The following is a 24,453-nucleotide window of genomic DNA, read 5'->3' as shown; positions in this document are numbered from 1 at the left end:
CATTGGGTCACTTATCAATTTTAAGTTGGATTGGATAAAAGTTTAATTGAAAATATTAGGTAGGTAATGTTTTACGTACCTATTTTCAGTATTTTACATTGAGCATGAAGAAATTTAATTGTTATTTATTATCAAGAAGAATTTTAATGAATAAAAATAAAATGGATTCCAGGATTCGAAGGGAACGCCGCCGCGCCGCGCCGTCCCAATTATTCCCATATATGCATACGTGTAAAGTGTAAACAAACGAGGTAAATGAAGAATCAGGTGAATTTTGTTAATAGATTAAAATTAATATTTTAAAATATATTATCTTGGATTACTCCAAAAAAAAACTAGTGTAAAATAAAAATTTCGTTGCGCTGGACCTACATTTAGGAACGAAGATGCAAAGAAAAATATTCCAAAATATAAACTGCACTTGTATCAAAAGTCAAAACTCACAACTACAAACTCATCGATGCTATCGATACAGTTAGTCGGTGCATTATTATAAATTATAATCGTCCACGAGCAATAACTCTACATTTCGCAAATAATGCACATAGCAAACATTACATGAATATTATATGAGTTATTTACATGCAACCTAGACTCTGCTCCTCTGTTAGGAGCTAAATCGTAAACATATAATAACTTTAACGTTGAGAAATTGAAATAAAGTCGAAGTTCAGTGCAGTATCAATCAGCATGTGCATAAATTAATTACTAATATTAGATTGTTCATGAACATCGCAAATATTATTAGTGCCTAATGACTAAAATATATCTGTTTATGTGGTACTAGCTGTGCCCCGTGGTTTTACCCGTACTGCTTCGCTTCTATTGGTCTTAGCGTGATGATATAATATAGCCTATATTATCTTGACCCGACCTTTAGTAATATAAATCCCATCAAAAACATCCTGTAAAAAACCCAAGTCTCGCAGCTCAGTCTTTCTACCGTCAAAAGTTGTGAGATCCATGTAATACCAAGTCGGTTAATCTATTTAGTGTCTACTTGAAGGACCTTCTGTCTTAAGTTATTACATAAGTTATTATCATGCCAATATTAAAAATATTTAAGGTTTTAAACAAATAGATCGACTTGGACATCGCTTGATTTGATTATTAGTATGTATCACACTACACAGCACGACGGGCCAGCGACTAACAGGAACGAGAGTTTCAATCGCGTGAGGCGCGAGAGACTAAAGAATCTAATATAATATTGTAATATTCATTTTGTTTTCATGCGATGTCCAAGTCGATCTATTTGTTTAAAACCTTAAATATTTTTAATATTGGCATGATAATAACTTATGTAATAACTTAAGACAGAAGGTCCTTCAAGTAGACACTAAATAGATTAACCGACTTGGTATTACATGGATCTCACAACTTTTGACGGTAGAAAGACTGAGCTGCGAGACTTGGGTTTTTTACAGGATGTTTTTGATGGGATCTCACTTCTTTTTGTAGAGCCTTTCTTTTTGATACCATCTACTTAGAGAATGACAAAGAATGAAATAGACACGAACCATCACCAGGTATACGGACAATCCGGTGTGGGCATGGATGGTCATTCACATACAGTATTTCCGAATCCATTGCGACTACTAGTACTGCAAGTAGATATGCAAGATGTAAGAATACAATTAATACTTAAACGTAACTTTGGTCTCGTTATTTCGACCGACACTATTAAGTAATTATATTTGAAGACTAAGGTATTTATGTAAGTTCCTTAAAATTAACCAAACAACATCCCAATCGTAAGCAAATAATATCAGTAAACTAATGAGCAAGCCTTTTAGTCGTAAATGTAATTTATCAATCGAAATTATAAATGAAAACTTATAGGTTAGGTTTCGAGGCACATCCGAACAGCATGAGGGCGCTCGCACGTATGCGTGCGGCTGCCGCTCGCTCGAAGGCATTCACATTTCATTGTTCTGTCATTTTGGCGTATATTTTGCTTGTCAGTCATAGAGTAAAATAGAGGCCAGTCTGTCTGTAAGGAGGCTAGTCGCACCAACAATTTATATATAACAGATTTAAATTATAATATATTGTTTTATTAGATTTTCGTACTTCAAGACATGTCCAATCATGTGTTTTTCATTATGTCGACCATTTTACAAGTAATAATGTTGTTCAGTTTCATGGGCTAAACACACCCTTACCCACCCTATACCCCCTCCCTTGCCTCATATGGTAGGTACCTATCTACACCTATTAAATTTATAACCACCACCAACCACCAACTGCATAAATAACTTTGTATAATCCCATATATTTATATGGGATTACAAAGTTATTGATGCAGTTGGTGTATTTGGAAAACTGGACCGAAATTACAAAATATTTAAGTTTTCACATGATTAAGACACTAAACTCTATATGTATTCCAAATATGAAGCTTCTAAGTCTGCTAGAAGTGCCTTGGACTTTTGATGATCGGTGAGTCAGTGAGTGACAAAATTTAGAAACTTTAACAAGTTGTCATTCTTAAACTACTGGTTCAAATTGACTGAAATTTTAAATATTCCGTGTTTATACAATGCCGGATTAGTTACTGAAGATTCAGGTTTCTTGCTTTATCCACAACCGAATTATAGGGGGTCGAAAAAGGCCCGAATTGCTTCGAGAAAAGGATGGTACGGCCGTGCCGCTTTTTTTTTGCTCGACTTGGCGGGGGCACTGCCGTGCCCCCAGATGTAAAATTCGAAGTAAATCCATGCAGTTCTTTTTCAGCTGAGTTTAGTTCGGACTTCAAACCTAGGTATTTAGTAAATAGCACATCTAAGTAATAGGTCAAATCAGTTTTCATTTAATTTGTTTATACAAAAGGTCTTTTCAATTATTAACTTAAAGGTAAAAACCTAAATTGGTCTTTATGGTGCCATATTTACATGGCATCTTTACTCAACTGGCTTGTTAAATACCTAATTGTCGCATTTTCTGTAATAATACGTAAACAGATCAAGTCTATAACCATCAGCTATAATTGGCACTAGCGCAGTTTCCCTGATTAGTGTAACTATACTGCGGTCTCCAACTACTTATGCTAATGCGACGAGTAACAATTTCCTGTACGATCATATTGCATCTAATGCTCTATCAGACGCATCAAATTAGCATTGTTTTCCACGGGTGGACAAAATTTATTCTAAATGTATAATTTGAACAACGTAAAAACGATATTGATCAAAGTAATCATGTAAATTTGATGTCATTTTTTGTCGATACAGGTTTTCTCGCAGATAAAAATCTAAAAAAGGCAAGTTTGTCGCGTCAATGTTACATCCTGTTTTTAGAAGCGCAGCCGGGCCGCGGGTCGACGCGGACCTTATCGCCGGCGATTTACGAAGTCGCCCTGACAGTCCATCAATGTCCAACTTTTCGTCGGAATTGCATTATTTACCGTCGATTTTGACACGAGAAATATTACAACGAAAGCGAGCGGGCATTCTGCGCAGGCGCGAAATACGAAACAATAGCGGTTTAAAATACAATGAGTGCGACCTGAAATACATAACATCAGCGACATTCCCGTCACGACCGCTTACCTTTTTCGACTATTTTGTTCGTGGCGTAGGAGAGCGGCCCGATCACGAGCCCTGACCTTTTCTTATTAATAACGTGGTTTGAATTGGAAATTCCCGACGATAATTTCACGATGACGTCTGTATCCCACGCGTCATTACGTAGCACCTAATACGGCACGGTTCCCGACGCTCCCTGCGCCCAGCATAATGCATGCGGTCGTGAGCGAATATGCGAGCAGCCGACGCGTCTTACACTAATTGCTGATCGCAATTCAACGCAAGGGCGCGGAGCCACGACCGTGCCCAATGCCCATCTAGCCTAATTGTCGCGGTCACTACCGCTTAGCATACATTGCGATGTAAATCAACGCTGCCAATGTCTTAGTCGGAGCCAAGACGCGCGGCGCCTCCGGGAAAAGCGGCTCAAAGCCCGCGCCCTACGGCCGGCCTTCGCTCGACGATTCAATCAGGACTTGGCGCTCTTTAGTATGTGTGTCGAGATAGGCAAATTGTATAATTAGCGTTGTGGAAGCGTGATGTTTAAGGATGAGATGCATGCTAATGCGTTTGGCGAGAGAGTATAATATGGCGGATAATGTAGACAGCTGAACTGTGCCGCCGTGGGGCTGTGGGTGTGAGAGGCGACACGCGGGAAAGGATAAGGCGCACACGCCGTGAATGTCGATTGCTTATGAGAGAGAGTTGATTTCAAATGTGTTCATTTTGTGTTCTTATGCGGCGTTCTCGACTACCCAATATAGCTTGAATAATGAATTGTCTTTTTTATGACCACAGATAAAGATTTTTACATACGGTACTAGATAAAAGATTTTAATAAGCGAAGGAAAGTCAAAAGAAAGAAAGAAAACTGACTACGGGGAAAATGCACGTAGGTGATTAGCATACATATCCAGTGGAAATCTATACTAATATTAATTGCATAGTATGTTACATTCAACCGTTTAGCTACTATTATGTATTCTGTGATTCAACATCAAGCATAACACATCTATATAATATATAAAACTCGAAGGTATAGTGATCTATCAACGCACAGCCCAAACCACTGGACGTATCGGGCTGAAATTTGGCATGCAGGTAGATGTTAGGACGTAGGCATTCGCTAAGAAAGGATTAGCTAGTCTCATATAAAGCTTAAAAAGGGTTATGAAATATCACTATTCAAGTTCTAATGAGGAGTATTTTTTTACATATTTCAGTATTGCTTCGCTCTTATAGGTCGTAGTGTGATGTTATGTAGCATTTAACCACATTTTTGTAATATTAGTTGTATTACATGGACACTACATTTTCAATGATAAATTAAAAATAAAAAAAATTCCTATCCAAGAAAACCCAAGTGCACTAAAAAAATTGGCTTTATTGAAATTGCAAAAAAATTGAGAAGAGCAAATGCTCTTCTCAATTTTTTAAAAGTGGTGGTGTAGATCAATTGCCACTTTTAGCATATTTTTTTCAGTGAAGGTCAGCATTTGTTGAAAGGTGCAGTTATTAAACCAATTTAAATGCGCTAAGATGATAGCTTGGAAAATTCAATAGGAATCTTTGATTTACTTTCATAGCCTCGTTCTCCTTTAAAATGTACGTATATTTCTTAAGAACCAAAGTGACTTTAGGGGTACTTATTCAATCAAGCTAATTAGCATAATCTATACATAAAATAAATCTGTAGAAGGGTCAATTCTGTACATTGAAAATATTGAAAAAATAAATAGCAGGGGGTGTTACTGGATCGATACCAAACCCAAATATGTGATTAAAAAAATTTTTGTCTGTCTGTCTGTCTGTATGTGAAGACATCACGTGAAAACTAACGGTTCGATTTCGATGAAACTTGGTATAATTATACCTTATTATCCTGGGCGTAAAATAGGATACTTTTTATCCTGGAAAAATACGTAGAAAAAAAATTAATCTTAATTTTTCAGTTTTATCCATAGACGTTGTTCTGTAGAACCGCGAACACACGTTGCGTATTATTATAGGCCTAGCCGTATTTGGGTCCAATAGATATTTATAAGATGTCATTGTCAGAGTTACTCAAAATGGAGAAATAAACCACCCACGCCAAGACCGACATCCGCGCGGACGGAGTCGCGGGCGGAAGCTAGTATAGTACTATATTTATACCTTTACCTACATTTTGCGTATTTTGTGAGTGATAATTTCAATATCTGGTTGATAAAAATATGTAGGTAACAGACGATCTTACAAGTACAGTTCATTTTTATAGATCCATACATCCCAGTTGTTTAATAAAGAAATGTGAAAATGTAAATTTATCATCAATTTTGCTTAGGTAGATAACTCGTCTGGTAAAAGTGCCCTCATATGAGGCCCGTGTCCACGCAGTGGGAACATATATGGGCTGGTGATGATGATGATGATGAACGTGTCCGGCTATGATTCAATGATCGTAGTAAAAGTTATTTACTCTAAGGATTCATTTACCTAAAACGAACATAGAGCTAAGCTCTCTTTGTAGCTCTAGAGATAGAGCATTCTTTCGTGATCTTTTAGTGTAAACGAAAACTCGTATTCTGTGTTGTTCGGTATTACGAACTTTTTGAACCCACTAAGAAACCCGAAAGACTGCTCTACGCCTGTTTACACTAAAATAATTTGACATAGTGGGGTTAAAACTAGCATTCGCTCGTTTGATATAAATGTACCGTAACTCGCAAGATATTATCATTAAAGAAAAATATAGTTATTTATCATGGCCGATAAAGTGGAGGTACATTTGATGCGCAATCAATGATTGGTACTTTTTGTAATATCAGCAAGAGTGTGCACTACCACTGTCATTTTTTACAACTCCCAATCTGTAGGGTGTAATTTGTTGTTATATCTAGTATATTCCATATTGTTAAGGGACAACGTGTAAGCTTAGCCCTTACACGAGTGTGCATCGTTATCAGGAGGCAGGAGCACGCAGGCCGGCGGAAACCAGGCTACGTGCGCTGCGCTTCGTGACTCTTGCGTTTTTTGTTGCTTCCTGCGACGCCGTTTGGGAAAATACGATGTTACGTGAACGTTATTACTACTATTCTCACACTTGATAGTTAGTAGTTAGTACATCCGGTGGGCCGTAAACAAATACGTGGTTTATAGTTACGCGCATCGATTGTTGCTTCTCGACACACTTAGGTGGGTAAAAGATACAGAATTACGATGACGAAAAATGACAAAGATGTAAACAAGATGGAAAACGCTTTCAAGTTCTGTATTTTAGGACTATAAAAAACACATAGTTGCTGCATTAATTTTTTTGTATATATCTAGATAATGAGCTAGCCTAAAAGGTTAAAAATACAATTAGTTCGTCAATATAACCTACATAAATGATGTCGAACCGAATATAAATTATTTCAATTTAATTTATTTACAGAACATGTACATGTATATTAAAAGAATGACACAAAAAATTGAGAGGTGCATGATAGAGCTTGTCTCGCTAATTCGTTATTTATTTATATTAAACTGCAAACCGATAAGATATTAAATATGTATGTTAAACACGACACATCAAATCAGTACTTAACACTGAATCACAGGTAAAAAAGAACAAAAACTACATTTTAAGTAATCGGAACTAATAAAAAAATGTAACAAAATATACAAAGCGCGTCGGTTTTGCCGGCCACCTGGCCCGGCGCATTAGCATTGTATTGTAATGGGCGCGGGCTCGGAGGCACAAAAAACGATGCGATTGATAAGCGAGGCAAATTAATGAATTATTTAGCGGAGCTACCAGCCCGCGATACACTTTACACTCCATCGTATATCGGATTTGCATCTTATGGCGATAATTAGTTAACTGAGCGTTACATTTTCAATCTGCATTTTTAATCTGTGGCGCCTGTGGAAGGTTAAGTGGACGAGGTCTATGGTATTATCAAAGCAATAGAGGATGGAAAACCTATGTTATCTGTGGCAGTGCTTAATGTACAATCATCATCATTATAATATTATTAAAAATGAGTGCTCTAAAAATAAGTCAGCAATAACCAATTAAAGTTTTTTTTATAAATATTAAAGTCACTAAAACTAGACAATCACGCTAAATGGTTGATTTTTATAGTGTAAATAAAATTTAAAATCATATTATAATAATGTTAAGTACATAATATATGGATCCCAAAAAAAATCTATTCATGAGTTACCAAAATTTCAAATGATGTAAATTCGAAATATATCGCTGTCTATAAAAAGGTCAAGATTTATACATTGTATATTTTTACATATCTTTGTTTTAGATTTTTAGTTTGAATATATTTTTGAAGGAAAAGTGTGAAAACAAACATATTTTAAAAACTGTAGTAATAATAAAATTTGTAGTAATAAAATTTGTACTGGATTTATGAACAGATGATCCTTAGCTGTCTAAAAATTGGATAACTGACTTGTTTTGAAATACCATGAAAATATAATCTCGTATTGAATACGCCGCCTAGTGTAAGCCGACCAAATGTAAACAACAATTAAGACATAATTAACTGGTAAGAGCTTACAGACCTCGTTACATAACCGGATTACAGATTATAATTGATTCAGAAAGAGGAATAATTTTAAAGATCACATTATCGGGTGCGAACAGCTTATTAAGTTGCAATTGTAATAAATTTAAATAAATACATTACGATGTCGCCGTCGCGTTGTCTCCTTGTTATGGATCTGTACGCGCCAAAACTTTTATGTTTTATTCTAAAAAGAAATGTATATATTTGTTAATAAAGTTCACATTTTAATAAGCTCTCAATGTTGTTTTTTTGGCGTTAAATTGATCCCTAAATTGGATTATGCGCAGGCGTTGTATTTTGTTGAATATTGTATTAGTTTACATCATTTCTGTCAATTCTGTCCCGAAATTCGGATTGATTTTTGTCGTCCATTTGTTTCAATAATATTACAATAAATTTAAGTTTCAATGTTAAAACTTCCCGTTTATATTAATAGTAATACATCTGCTTACAGATCTACATAACACATACGGTATAGCTTTTTAATATATTTATACCATTCATAGTTCTTATGTATTTGTTTGGAATAAGATAGTAAAGTTTACTGATTGGACATATAATAATTTTTGATAGTCTTTACTTAGTCATAAAATTGAAGTTAGTTATTCTTGCAGGCTATAGCAAATAGCACTTTGACTGATGGCCCAGCCTGCCGCGCCGTGTTCATGGACCAAAAGTAATTTTTTTGTATTTTTTTTAAACATTTGGATATATTTCCCATAACTGTGCGAACAATAGTCTCTAGTAACCTGATTTGGGAAATTTTGTTGTTCTTGCGAAATTTGGTTGTTCTCTAACATCAAAACAATAATAATCCATGCAATATGCATACTGTCTATATTGCTTTTTGCGTGCATACACAGCTGCTTGCCTCAAATGGCATTGATACCACCGTTCCCTGGACTCATAGCATCTCTACAAACCGTCCACCACACCTACTTGTTGATTCCGCCGTCGGCGAGGAGTTATAGCCGAGAGAGGCGCTTGTGATTCCGGCTGCGTGCGCGCATAGCGAGCGTAGAAACTCGGACGTGGCTCGCACCGCCTGGCAACCGGGCGGTCAGCGGCCCTTGCTCATTGCTGCCCACTGTGTGAAACACCAATAACGCCCTCATGTTGGGAACAGTTGCAGTAATCTATATGAATATGTATTATAAAGCTGAAGAGTTTGTTTGTTTGAACACGCTTATCTCAGGAACTACTGCTTCGATTTGAAAAATTATTTCGGTGTTAGATAGCCCATTCATCCAGGAGGGCTATTGGCTATATATCATCACACTAAGACTAACAAGAGCGGAGCCACGGTGAAACAAAAAAAAATATAAAAGGTTTTTCAGTACCTACCTGTATACTGTATAGCCGTAGTTTAGTATCTACTAATTTAGCTGTTCATGTAAATGGGTTATAGATTTGATAGGTTTAGCGGTTTTTTCGCCGCTTACAATATATGTAGTAGGATTTTGAACGCTTCAAAGTTTGTATTTGTTGTTGAAGCGAAGCTTTGTGAGAAGCTTTTTTCACATATCATAGAAGTAAACACAGTAAGAAGCAGTGTTGTGTTGTAAACGAAAAGAGAGGAGAGGGTGTAATAATTAATAATGATAAGGGAAAGTGAATATTCAAATAATAAATAGGCTACAATTAATACTAAAGTAGTACAACGGTAAAAATACTACCTACTCCCAAATCACGTATGCTTCTCAAATTGAATATAAATTAACATCATTATTGTAAACAAATTACCTCCTTATTTGGCACCTCTTCTGGCACTCTTCTTATGTCAATCCGCAGGCGCAACCCGTGACCCAGCGCCTGGCCAATCAGTCAGCGCTGATAACAGATAACCGATAACGCCACAACTCAGCTATTTAGTATGTTAACGGGCTGCGTAACTGTTCCCGGTGATCATATCTCGGCATTGTTTGAGCTACTTCTTATAAATAAAGTGAACATCGTCTTGAATACATATCAATGACCGCTTGGCCCGAAACTTACGAACTGTTAGCTGTATGTAGGTAGGTACCTATGCATTGGACAGTTTTTGTTAATTCTAGAGTTAAACGCCTGTGATAAAGAAACATGCCTACTTGCTAATTGCTATAATATGATGATAAGTTCATATTATTAATACCATAATAACATTTAAAGTTCAATCATTGTGTTGGCATCATTGTGTATTTTTTTCCTTTTTCTTGTCTCTTCTCATGTTCAATTATAATTAATTTTATTTCTAGAATATAGTTAGTTATGTGAAATCGATCCATTAATATTTCGATAACTTCAGCGCTGAAAAATAGAATAAGTATATTTTACTCAAATTCATATTTGATTCTTGGAGAAATTTTACCCACAGTTGTTACCCATCTGAATGAATTTAATCAACTCTAGGTAAATTTTTTGTACTTACATCGGCATAGAGAACATCTTTCACACTCATTAATGTTTCCGCGAATCGTAATTAATAGTTCTTTACGATTCCTAATTGATAATCGAGACCTGTATTTGAAGTAATCGTAGCCATATATACTAGCATATATACATATAAAGCTTCGTGATAGAGAGGCGTAATTAGAAACTTCCCGCCTCACAAGGTCCATATATGTTGTTTCTATTTCAGTAAGAAGCAATATTATTAAAGCCAATGATGTTATAAGTAAAAAGGTGTAGAGGGGTTACCAACACAACATTTAGTCTTCAAAAACGGCACACACACTATTAGACGTCAGAGAGATGGCATGATTCAAATATCGTGAGCGACATAGAGACAACTGAAGCAAATTATATTATAGCTAATTAGCCAATACTACTCCAGAAGCGCTAATAAGCAATCTACTCCTTCCAAATACACTTGTATTATTATCTTTACTTGTATGTTTGTATGTATCACGTATGTAAAAATCATTAAGACTCGACTTTGACCCACTTTAAACGGACAGATTGACAATAGAATATTTTCATGAATTTAAGCATGTTTTTAAATTATACTTACTAATTATTGCATAAAATATCATTGAGTGGAGCCGTATAAATCTCAGTTCATCCATTTAGTGAGTATGCTCGCGTATCACTCGGCATGTGAGACACGTCGCCGCATCACGCGCTGCTGCTTCCTTTTCTTATAGCTGGAATACCACGGGCATGTGACGGCGGTGGTACGTACGAGCATTCTGCTATTATTACTAATTGCTAGTTTCGCTAGAACTGCCATTAGACTCATATAGTCCGGGATACATCGCCCATTTTTGCAAGTGATTACCTACTATCAAGCTAATTTTTCGTGAGTAGCTTTATTTTGATGAGATGCCCAATAATTTCATGTACAAAACTCTCGATTGTGGTAGCTACCAGAGGTAACAAGGATTAAATATTTTGATTTGATGGTTCTCAAATATTAATTACTAACTGAATGTTTTTTTTTTGTTCAATCTCAAGATAATTATCTAAATTATTCGAAAAAATATTTGTCCTACAAAATCTATGGTTTGATCAAAGAGTCCCCCTTTCCAATGTGTATCGATAACGAAGTCATCATAAATGATTACTAACCAGCTGATTTTTTTATTTTCACTTATTTAATACTTATATAATTCAACAGACATATTGTCCTACAAATTGCGTAATAAATATTTGAGAACCGTCAAATCAAAAATTTTTATCCTTGTTACCTCTGTAAGCTACCACAATCGAGAGTTTCGTACATGAAATTATTGGGCATCTCATCAAAATAAAGCTACTCACGAAAAATTAGCTTGATAGTAATCACTTGCAAAAATGGGCGATGTATCCCGGACTAATATCATATTAATTGCGATCAACGAATGACAGTAATGGATGCCGCATGGGATTTTCCTTGTCTCGTTAATTTGTTGTTTTACTTATCAATAGTGCTGCATCCTCTTGAATTGCTTATCAATAAACATCAAAGGATAAATGGTATCCCAGTAACAAAAGTACAAGGAAAATCTACTGCTTTCGCATCGCTTCCTGTTTCGTTTAAACGATAGGTATCTATTGATAGACAAGCCTGATCGCCAAGACCAAACATGATACCTAAAAAGACCTTGTAAATTATATAAAAATGAAACAATAGTGCAATATCCCAAAACGCGCGTAACCTCCGACCTCGACCAGCAACTAGCATAACTAGCTATAGCGGTGTTTGTTTTTCTGTCCGTCACGTAGTTATCAGATGGAGCCGCCTGGCGCCAGTCGCTGGCTTCATGCAAATCGTAACTGTTACTTATATTAGAGGATTCCTGGCTAGCGATGACATCAAACGTTTTTTTGCGAGTGGCGTTTACATGTAAGAGATCTGGGTTTTACCGTCGTAAAGAGGATTGTTTATGGTTTTAGAGTAATATTGCATGGCAGCTTAAGATTTATGTTGTTTTGAGATAGGTATGTTAAAAGAAGCAGTTGATGAATTCTTTTTGCTATTTAAAAACAACGGCGATGTACGTTGATGAAAGAAATCGAATAGTTTCCTCATTCTGTATACCTTTAATCTTTTAATTTATTATTCGTTTCGCATATTGCCAAAAACATCTGTCTTTATTATTATGCAAATAACAACGATATCCTAACGCTAGCTCATCCCAAAACCGCTTGGAGCCAAAGTTAGACAGGTGCATGTCTGCCATTTTTGGTTTGTCGGCCAAGCGTATTTCGGTAAGCCGTCGCTAATCGCCCGCCATTTTTATAATTCCTATCAATTTTCCGACATAAGTGGGCGATCGCGTAATCAACGTCGATCGCGACCGCCCGGACTAGTACGGACAGCAAATAATAATAAAGTAATTTTTCCATATTTTATTATAAGAAATGTAGAGCTGAGGAGACAGGAGATATTATAAAAGTTACATCAAATTAGTTGCGAATTGAGTATTTTATGTGAATCACTCAAATTTCAATATACAATTGAAATTTGAGTGATTCACATAAAATACTGTTTCCCTATAACCATGTGTTTAAAAATTGTAAATCACGTACTATAGAGTTTTGAAATATAGTATAGTATAGAGTTTTGAAACGGTTGCACCTAGCAATTGCAAAATATGTATTGGTAAAGAAATCTATAATTTTTCTCTGATGATGAGTTAGTATAGTTTTTAATATTACTATTTTCATGCTAACCCTACTCTCCTTCTATAAAAATAGTTATGCGTCGCGTTGCTGACAGTACGTCAATGGAGTGCTATTGGTGTAGCTAAGCAGCCTACATACCAGGGGATGGAATGCCATTCACTCGCACCTTAGTTACTCGCTTCAAATATACTGATTGGGATTTTAATTTTTTAACTATCATGACGTTGGTAATTTTATAAATTATGTATTTTTTACAAGGGAGTGTAATTAATGACATAAATTCACTTAATTTTTTCAAGTTTCAGTACGAAGAAGTTTAAACCATTCTCCCATAAGTACGCCTAGTGTGGTTTGTATGTCACATACATATTACATATATTATAAATGAAGAATTGGTAAAATAATAAAATATAATATTCCATAAAACTATGCACGTACGCCGTCCTCCGGATTGCTTTCGGATAGATTTATTTGGCCGACCGCCGCAGCTACTCCGCCCACTAATTATATTCTTATGAAATAAACTGCCTTTAACTCTGCTTAATCCAACTCCATAACAACGTAAGTACCAACTTTATCTGTAATAAAATATACCTTATTTCATAACATTATGGTTTATTTTTGGTCATTACGCGTTGAGACAAATTTGCAGCCTCACAAGACATAAACATGATACAGTAGCTCGGATCGGACACTTAAGAATTCACAGCGATTTAAAAGCGATTATAATTGAACGGGCTTTATTAAAAATTATTTTAGGAATTTTCAAGGGTTCTTGAGATTGCGTTTACATCCTTTATTGGCATCTTGCTGAATAGCTGCGGAAAGAAATGACAAGCGAAAACCTTGACGAACCAGCAAATCTGTACTCAACAAGTGATTTATGATACCTGAATAATTTAATTAAATTAAATTGCATTTAGCGCCGCATACATGTGCAATTCATTTGTTTTCATGCACTCAAATCGTCCATGTAATTATATTGATATTAATATACACTCATAATAGTCCGTCAACGAAGTAGTGGGATAGTGCATGCTTATTACATTATAATCAATTAAGATTAAGTTTCGCACAGAGTACCTACTTATAGGTATTTTCTACGAGCTAATGTAAAGAAGTGTGGTGTGATATTACCTTTTTGTTCTAATTTGAATATATTATTTTGTACAATGTATATTTAATGAGTTTATCAATCTTATGTTGAGCAAAATAAATATTCAAATCCTGCCAGTAGGTATCAACTATAATAATATAAAATTATAATTGAAATTAGATCACAACATAAAAAACTTAGTTTTATAAAACATAGAGCACTTATAAATCTATTAAACGCGGAGGCTGGTACAGACAACATCCTGTAATTTGCAAATATTTCCATACTAGTTATTTTTTTATAATCACCATTTAATTTATGGCTTACTTACAAGAAACTTAATAAAAATCTTGACGACACAACCTTTTATTGTGTATACGATTAATATTAAAACAATTAAGTAATAACGATATTGTTTTTTCATAAGCTTAGAGTTAAGAGTCTGACATAAAATGAACATAATCATCATACTTTATGGAAGTCAAAAAACAAATTCGATTTATCACCACTGAAAAATTAACACATCTGAAAAATACAGAAAAATATTTTCCCCATTGCATAGCCATGAATATTCGTAACCCAACAATAAAGAATTCCAAGAAAACAATAGTGTAATAAAAGTTAATACTAGTACTTACAATAAAAATTGGTATTCAGTCGCGTTCACCATAAAGCTGTCAAATTGATTCGCTTCGAGCATTTGTTTATGGCACGTCTTATTAGAACATCATTTGTGTTCTAATGCCAGAACCTAGACACTATAGGCATATACCTGTGGTATATACCTATGTACTAGTAAATAATAAGGAATCTCCATCTTCATTCGGATTTACAATTCTATAATAACGATATCATCAGTAATTGTAAGATCACTGTGCATTAGGAAACAGAATTAAAAAAAGGTGAAAAGTCGGAGGACCTGTATGGGTCACAGGCGAAAGTAATAAATTTTTATTAACAACGAGTAACAAAATTATGAGGACTATATTAATATTTATAATTTATTTATTTTATCTTGATATTGAAGGTGTATTTTACAAAACTTCTTCAGGTGAATGGCACACGATTAGCTAACAAATCAATCATTTAATTTTTTAATTTATATGAGGAGCTGAAAATCGATATCGAATCGTTTATTCGATATGTTTTTTTACTAATAATTAGGACTAAATAGGAATAGGAATAGGAATATAATAATTATAGTATTCATTTAAATTTATAACATACACACAGGGATTTCATCACAATTCAAGTAGGTACTAAAACAAGCCACTTACTAATATTAATTCCAATACGTGATGTGTACGATTAAGAATTAATTTATATCCAAAATCAATTAAAAATACTTCATATAAATGAACAATTAATACTGCTCGTGATCGGCATAGAGACGCACTTTCAATTTCCAATATAATAAATTATCATTCACTTGCGATGATATGCTAATTACAAACGTTCGCCGCTTCATCATTATACTATTGAAAGTTATTATTTCACTATTTATTCACTTTATATTTATTGTAGTATGTAGACTGTAGAGGTTTAGATATTTACTGACTATTGCGCATTTGATATTATTTATTAATAGGATTCCACTTGATACTATTCAGAATAAGATTCTTATTAGATAGGTTAGGCTAGGATGAAAAGTGTGACAATTCTTTAATTGATATTAATATTACGATAATGTTTAAATTACAGAGAAATATGGAATATCATAAATTTTATAGCTATAAGCTCAAACTCGGTTTTTTGGTAATGACTCTAGGTATTGCTGATGATTATTTTTTGTTATATTTTAAGAAAGTTTTGCTTAATTTTAATCTTTGTTATCCATGTTCTATGGCAGTGCAATTATACCTACCTGTCTGAAATTAAAATATATATAAAAAGGTAAACATTGTTAACTAATCTACTCAAGAAACCTCACGAAATCTTACAGAAGTAGTTTTGCTATTAGGTATAAAATCATAATTTCATAACCATAACATTATGAACTAATTGTGGAATGTTCCAATGTTCCAAGGCACAGTTGTGTTAGCGCGAACCGCCGGCGGGAGCGACGCAAATTGGCCGCAGCCCGGACCCCGGTACCAGATATTAAGCGGGTCCAGATATTAATTAAATGTTGCTTTTATTGTCCACTGGATCTTATCATTATGCAGTTTTGGTAGATCCTTATAAGTTCTATACTATGTATATAGATGATTCGATGTAGGTATGCTCTACTGTGTATTAGTATTGTATTATAGGTATAATTTTTTGTAATAATTGCTCTGGGGCCTCTGGGTAAGATAAAATATTGATCATAACTATTACAGATTGTAACTTCAATACATCTTTGTTGAAATGTGGTTACACATTTTTTGCAAATAAAGAAATTTAATTTGCATTCACATTTAATTCTCATTGTGTAGCGGTCGTAACTCGTACCTATACTATGAATATTTTAGACAGATTAAGGAAATTCATAAAATGTGTATTTAAAATACATACAGTTCATATACATACAGTACAATATCTATCTATAAAATTTTTGCTATATTTTTGAGGAGGCAGTCATTCAAGATGAATTTGATTATTGATGAAAAAATGAAATGATTAGGTATTAAGGGAAAATATGTGTGTCATTATTTGAATAGGTACAATACCGTAACTAAATTATATGCTTACAATATATTTATTGAAATATATTTTGAGAATTATCTAAGAGAGGAAAGGAGAAAGAACTAATTATATTTTTCTTTAAATGAAAATTCCAAGATGAGTTTACGTCTTCTAACAAGAATAAATAAATCATAAAATTTAATAAACAGTACAAAGTAGCGCTATTATAGGAATATTTTATATTACTGCTATCAGTTACACAAAAAATAAATAAGAAATAAAGTGTAGATAGAGATCTCGGTGGTCGGAACTCCGAAGCAGTGAAATTGATTCTTCACGGGCGGAACATAATTGATTGTTGCGATGTTTTATAATATTTCGCTTAAATATTCTTGTAACCGGTATTTTTATGGCTCATAACGCAAATAAAAATATCATCTTTAAAATTGTAATTGCTGTCTGTATCTAGAGTAGGTTTTACAAAATCACTTAAAAAAAAAAGTGAAGTCCCGTGTCCCCGTAGTGGGGTAGGGGGCAGATGCATTATTCATACATCTGTTTCACTGATCGATTTTTCTTTTTAGGGACAAGTAGGTGATCAGCCTTCTGTGTCCTGCCAGACCGAGACATTTTTTTTTTCGTCTCCACCGGGAATCGAACCCAGGACCCCTCGGTTCTACGCTCACGCGTCAACCACTGTACCGAGGAGGCGGACAAAATCACTTAGTGAATGAATTATTGCGTGAAGTTTTTGTTAAAAGTAATATGTTTAAACTGATATCGTTAAATTTACCTACTCATATTATTAAATAGTCGAATCGCATACCTAAATTTCTAAGAAATGAAATTTTTCCATTCTTATAAGATTTTTTATTATGAATGAAAACCGCACTACACCAATTGCACCTGTATATATTTTATGGTTCTATCAAAGTAGGTACAGCACTAAATGGAAAAAAAAAGAAATTTTAGTTCCCTACCAGTGCTACATTAGACGACTAAATTAATCTTCTTTTTGGGGTTGAAATGGATGTTTCTTAAAAGAAATAGTCAATTAATTTGTATCTTATTTGATATCTACAGATAATAGATATATTATATTATAGTCTGAATAAGTACATAGGTCACTTTTAATCGGGAGTAAATCCAACTACATATTTTAATTGCACTACTCTAAAAAGTTCTAAGAAATACCTACATGAAAATTTCATTAAAATACACTAAAATATCAAATCATCAATATGTATAAGGACAAAAATATGTATATTGGTTAATAGCATCTCAAAAATCGAGATAAGCAGCGCGTAGGCACTTCGCTCAGACCTCCCCGGGCCGCGCGTCTAAATAATTACAAATAATTACCGCACGTTATGTCTCAATGATTGTGTTCTTAGTATTTAAGACAATTGCCGTGCCATCGCATTTACCAGGTGATTTTATGAGACGCGGGATTGGGATCGTTTGCAATTAGCAGATTCAATGCTAAGATAAGTGTGGCATTGCAGCGATGTTTGGAAGGTAGTCTGTACGAATGTTTGGCAACAAAATAATAAGACTCGTTCAGTAAGAAGAAATGTCAGTACAAAATTATTATATCTATTTGCTTCGATTTTTTATTCTATGATCTGTGATATATCATCAGCTCAAATAATTTAAGATGACATCACAATGGCATGGTAAAAAAGAAAATTGTTAACTATAGTCGCTCTGTGACTTGTCCCTGTAAAGGTTTCATAAATGAGCGTAAAATACAATTTGTAAATGTATAGAGTGATTCTATAAAGGCACACATATGTGAGGAATGTTTTAGTTGTGAAACATTTCTGTAATATCAATAAATATATGGAAGGTTGAAATCTAAGGAATGCAGTATCTATCAGCAATAGCATAATTGCAAGAGATCGATATTATTTATAACTTCTTTTTATTAAAGTATTTACACGATACAAATTATTGTTTTTTTTTAATACTAATTAATAGAACCTAAGTTATCTAGCGGCCAGCTCTTTTGTTTCCACTCAGACACTTTAAAGTTCCATTGAATATGATTCAAAAGTATTTTATTTGATATTAAAGTTATAATAGACATTAGACAGGTTTTTAATCTGTTTTCCTGTTTTCTGAAAAACAGATAAAATAGAGTGATTGTAACGTGCAACCTAAGCGTGCAACGTAGAAGTATTTTTTATAATGCTTAGCTCGGCTATACAGAAAATATCTATGTTGTCGAATATTACAAAAAATAATCGAATACTAATAATGAACTGCTTTTTAATAACGTGGAAATGTGGACATTTCGCTATTTTCTTATTAGAAAATTTTATACATAGGTTTCTTAACTTACATTATAAGCTTCAGAATAATTAGGATCATGTGCTGAGAATTAGTGTTTATAAAATTCAAAAAGTATGTCATATGCCACGATAATTGATAAGTTTTGTCTAGTGGACTGATCAGCCTCATTGAAAATCTATTAATTATCTTAACAAGTTACAACACAGAGTTACAAGTTCGCGAGTACACAAGTCGGTAAAAAACAAGTATTATCTATGACTTGATGATTGTTCTATGATCATAGAAATAGCAATATCCTTTTAAAACTGGTAAAACCATGTAAATAAAAAATGAAATTATTCTAAGAGCTTAAAGTGAGGAAAACCGTGCACTTTTGAGCAAAGTTCTGTGCTGGAGCTTTTTGTCTTAAAACATTTAAATTTTGTTGGTAGATTACTTAAATTCTTACAGGAGTGCATTTTTTAAGGTATATAATAAATATATGACCTATATAATATATACCTTTGTGTATTATATGTTTATGTATGTGTATTATAGTGCATTATATGTTTTTTGGTTCCAAATATTGAAACCTATTTTTGATATTTGCATAAGCAAAATATCTTTAAGCAATACGATTTATAATATTATAAAAAAATCGCACTTCAATTAAGTATCAAAGCGCAACATTAATAAAATACCAATTACTTACCGTTGTACAAACAAAATAAATCATAGAGTTATAGCTTAAAAACTATTTAATCGTAGCTTTAAAGCACGTGACCCGTAAAACGTGGAGGAAACATTAAAATCTCCTTGCCCCGTCACAGGGCACATAAAATATTGACACACCACCCCTTATTTGCTCGGGACAGCAAACAGCATTGTTATTTTGTTTGCAATTCCTTCTCAAGCTGCCAATGATTGCCCAATTGAAAACAAAAGGATTGTTATGTTTGTAACGGCAAAGTATTTGTTTAAAAGAGGAAATAAGGAAACAGATTCACGCAAAAATGAAGGATATCCTACTAATACATTTTATATGGGAAATTATGATTGTTTGTTACTCCTTCACGCAAAAACTACTGAACCAATTTTCATTAAATTTGGCACAAACATAGAGTGTAACTTGGCTAGATATTATGCCGAAAACATACGGGATCGGGAACTATGCGGGTTTTTCTATGAAAGCGCGGGTCATGCCGCGGATGGAAAGCTAGTAAGTATATATCTTTATGATTCTAGAGGCTCCTGGTAATAAACTGTAAGCAGTTAGTGACTTACCGTAGACAAAGCTCAGCTTTGCCGACGTTTTTATGGGCAATGATGCAGAGTGCTTTAAACGGGCAACACTTTTTATAACTGATCGATAGTTTTCCCAGCAGACGCAATAATGACAATTAAGGGCAACATTAAATACGTTACTTTTGATGTTTGACGTGATTTTAAAATTGCAGCTGTAGCATTCTTATTATGTCAATTATTATCAAATATTAGAGTAGGTATGATGGATACATTACAGCTCAGTATTACCTAGGTACCTACTTGAGATCCCGGAAAAAATATATTTTACGGAGTTTAAACTGTGTTTCACATATTTAATACGTGTTGTAATTTGTAAAAGAGAGTCCAAAATCATATTATGTCTCAAAAATCTTATTAGAAAAATAAGGCAAGGGAATATTTTTAAGTTGTAGGCATTGTTATACACACAATTGAATGTATCTTTTCTTTTGAATAAACTGTTTTTTTTTTTAATTTTCTAAGAGAAGATAAGAATGATGAAATAATTAGATACCTACATATTAAAATATTCAAAAACTAACATAAATAAACCTGATTAAGATCTCATGTAGTAAATATGTATGTCCCTTCGTAGAGCACGGATTGCTTAAAAAAATTATCTAGTTAATTTCCTACCAACGTTTAGTCCTCCTATTATCTCTACTTGCTCATTTGTTTATGATCCAAAAAGACTATGTCTAGTTTACAAGTTTCAACTATCTATAAATTAAAATCATCCAAGGTTAAAAACAATCTTCTACCTTATATTATTGCGAATTTTAGAGCCGACACAATTTTTTTTCAAACTTTGTCAGTCTCAATGCATGTTTTTACATAAACTTATAACTCAATCGAAAACTCCTTAGAAAATAGGTAATCATACCTATTGGTAATAGTATCTAAAATTTTCTTATTACCGCGAACTTATTGGGTAGGTATGCTCTATATTTTTAACTCATTCTAGGACTTCTAATATATTTTGATTATATTTTTTTAGGTGTTAGGTTACTACATAGTATATATGTAATCAACTTTCTCGAGTTATTTTTTCAATACTAGAAAGGTTTATTACAAAGAATTGAAACAAAAATTGTGCACTCTATAAAATACAAGCTGTTTAAGTTTTCCGTCGGGATTCGGGAATAGGTAGTGCATGGACCAACGGCATGGACATAGGTACCTATAATAATTATAATATTTTGAAAATATTTTTCATTTTATGTTGAGAATTATACCTACTAGTAAGATCTAAACATTTATAAGTTAAAAAAACGCACACTTTTTACTAGAATTAAAGATTGTTAAATTTAAAATCATCAAATTATTACAAATAACATTTATGTATACTTTTGTACAGAGAAGGTAGGTACTAGGTACTTACCGTGAGAAGATCACATATTACGGGTCAGATTTTTTAATGTAATCAAATCATTGAATAAAATTTATATTATTACCACAGGCTCTATTTATTCATGTTTTTCGATGAAACTTACATATTTTTATACAAAACCTAAATATTTTGTCTTTGCTCCTGACTTGTTAGATAAAATAAAAGATTTATTGTACGTAGGTATACGTCCTAGAATGTAACTATAAAATTTATACTCACAGGTACTAACTTCTAATTAATGTTTTAATTGTGTTCTCTCTTTATAAATATAACTATTAAGAATTAATTATAATTCATCGAGAAAAAAAATCAATTAATTAACAAATCATAATCTTAAGATTAGGGAATGCAATCCCGATCCCGCGGGATCCCGATCTCGCGAGATCTCGTGTAATTTTTCGGGATCAATCCCGACGCATCATATGACGAGATCCCGTTCGAGATTGACGGGATTGGGCGGCAGTGGTCAGCGACGCAACACATAACCACTCGGGGCGCAAGCTTTTCAATTTTTCCTAATTCCCTTGAAAGAAGCTTATTGTTTTGATTACCTAATTTACCTACGTTAATTTCCTTACAACCTGATTATTATTTAGTTGGTAAAATTAAAGAATAAAGGTTTTTATTTTCTTTCGAGTAATATGTTATTTTAGTTAACCTCACTAGGGGCCATCCATAAATTACGTTACACGTTAATAGGGGGGGAGGGTATCATCTTTATGTGACATAATGTGACAAGGGGCAGGGGGGGATCAAAAACTTTGTGACGTGACATAATAAAACGAAACGAAATTTGTACGTGAGCAAAAAACTGTGAACAGAAAATTTTTAATCTACCTACCTATATGTATTTATTAATAATTTCGCACTCTCGCTATAAGATTATCTCTTACGCAACAACATTTAATTCCTAGAGTCATGTTGTAATGCAAGTGGGACACTAAAATTTACGATTTTTTAAATTTTCGTTATTTAACATTATATAATAAGTAAAAATAAGTAAAAAAATGAAAATAACTGTTTTCTTTTGATTATTTTTAGATACATGCATAAGTTTGAAAAATGTGTGACGTCACATTAGGGGGAACGGGGTACTAAAAATGTGACAACGTGTGACAAGGAGTGGGGGAGGGGTTGAAAAGTTCTAAAATTCGCGTGACGTAATTTATGGATGGCTCCACTATCACAAACAAGCAGTTATTAGCTTTTTCAGTCATCTGAATTCAACATTTTTTTTAAATTAGACGGGATCCCGAAAATTCCGGGATCCCGCGAGATTGATATTTCTAATCCCGCGGGATCCCGAATTTGCAATCTCGAGTCGGGATTGCATTCCCTACTTAAGATATCAACAAAAACTGTATTTCGATAAAAATTCTTAACATAATAGGTATTTATATATCCATACCTTCTAATTTTGATATAGTTTTTCACAATACTAAACCGTTAGTTAGAAACTCGGGTCAAGTAATATATTCTTTATTGCTTTTGATTATTTCAAGAGCCTAGTAACGAGCCCTCATGAGTTGCGAGGGTAAACTCCAAACTGAGGGGTAGCGAATGCTTCCAGTTCCCGCTAGATGGCGCTGAACACAAGAATTGTCAATCAAATGGTATGTTAATACATTCAAATTAATTTTACATGCACATTGAATAGACTTCACTTCAATACACTTACCATATTATTTTGAACTGGTGTTGTTTAACATTGTTTTACTTTTTATAATGTTTAATTTAATTGTAGGTATTTTTGTATTTATCTCTTTGACCACGATAACCTTAGAACGTAAAGAAACTTAGAAAAATATTGTTTTATTCAAAATAATGAAAATCTACGATTTCACTTTTTTATTTTTAAAGTAAAAAAAAAATTAAATTAATTTCGTTGCTATAAATAGTTCAACTACTCAACGTTAGATGGCGCTAGTATTAGCTTTCTAAGTTACGGTTTGATGAATTAAGTTCGAAACTAGTACATCTAGTAAACACGAAGTAGAAGTAATTATAATAAAATAGTACTTTTTATTCATTGTTATAAAATAAGTGTTTTATAACAAAAAACGGTTAAAATACATATATAAGGCAAATAAACATTTTTTTAGTATTGCTCTAGCAGGCATTGTTTAAATTATTGTAAGTAGGTACATAATATTTGAGGCAAAAAATAATAAAAATACTACGCTTTTAAAACTTTAATTAGAGTAAAAAAATAAATCAAATTTATTAAAGTTTTAATTAGTGAGGAAATATTGGGCTTACCTATCGAATACCTAATTTAAAATTAAATAACATACTCAACTTAAAAATAGTTTTTGAAGAATCAATGATCATGCATTGGGACAGAATAAAAAAAAACAAGATTTTGTCAGTTCAATTTTCTATTCCAAATTCTCTAGTATTTTATATTGAACGTGACAACTGACAACGAACATTTGTTTTCATTTTTCTCAACATTTCGTGATATAAAATTGTAATAAAAGTATTGATATTCAAAGAGCAAAATAATTTACAATTTATTTACTAACAAAATATCCCTTGAATAAAAGCTAGACACATGTTTATCGATATATCGTCTACATAGGTAAGCGCTGTCTGCGGCACGTACACCGTACTAAATGATTTAACAAAATGCTATAAATAACA

At 33.3% G+C, this 24,453-nt stretch overlaps 1 long non-coding RNA gene across 1 annotated transcript in view; it reads left to right on the top strand.

Annotated features, from left to right (window-relative positions):
• LOC149484961 (uncharacterized) overlaps positions 1 to 24,453 on the top strand; it is a 208,542-nt gene that overhangs the window by 90,695 nt on the left and 93,394 nt on the right. The window lies entirely within an intron of this gene.

Source organism: Colias philodice, chromosome 11, assembly GCF_061535455.1.
Source record: "Colias philodice isolate Cphi_HAF_F1 chromosome 11, ilColPhil1 Martin Lab GWU primary, whole genome shotgun sequence".
In the NCBI taxonomy this organism is placed as follows: Eukaryota; Metazoa; Arthropoda; class Insecta; order Lepidoptera; family Pieridae; genus Colias; species Colias philodice.
This window is presented reverse-complemented; position numbering and strand designations above follow the sequence as displayed.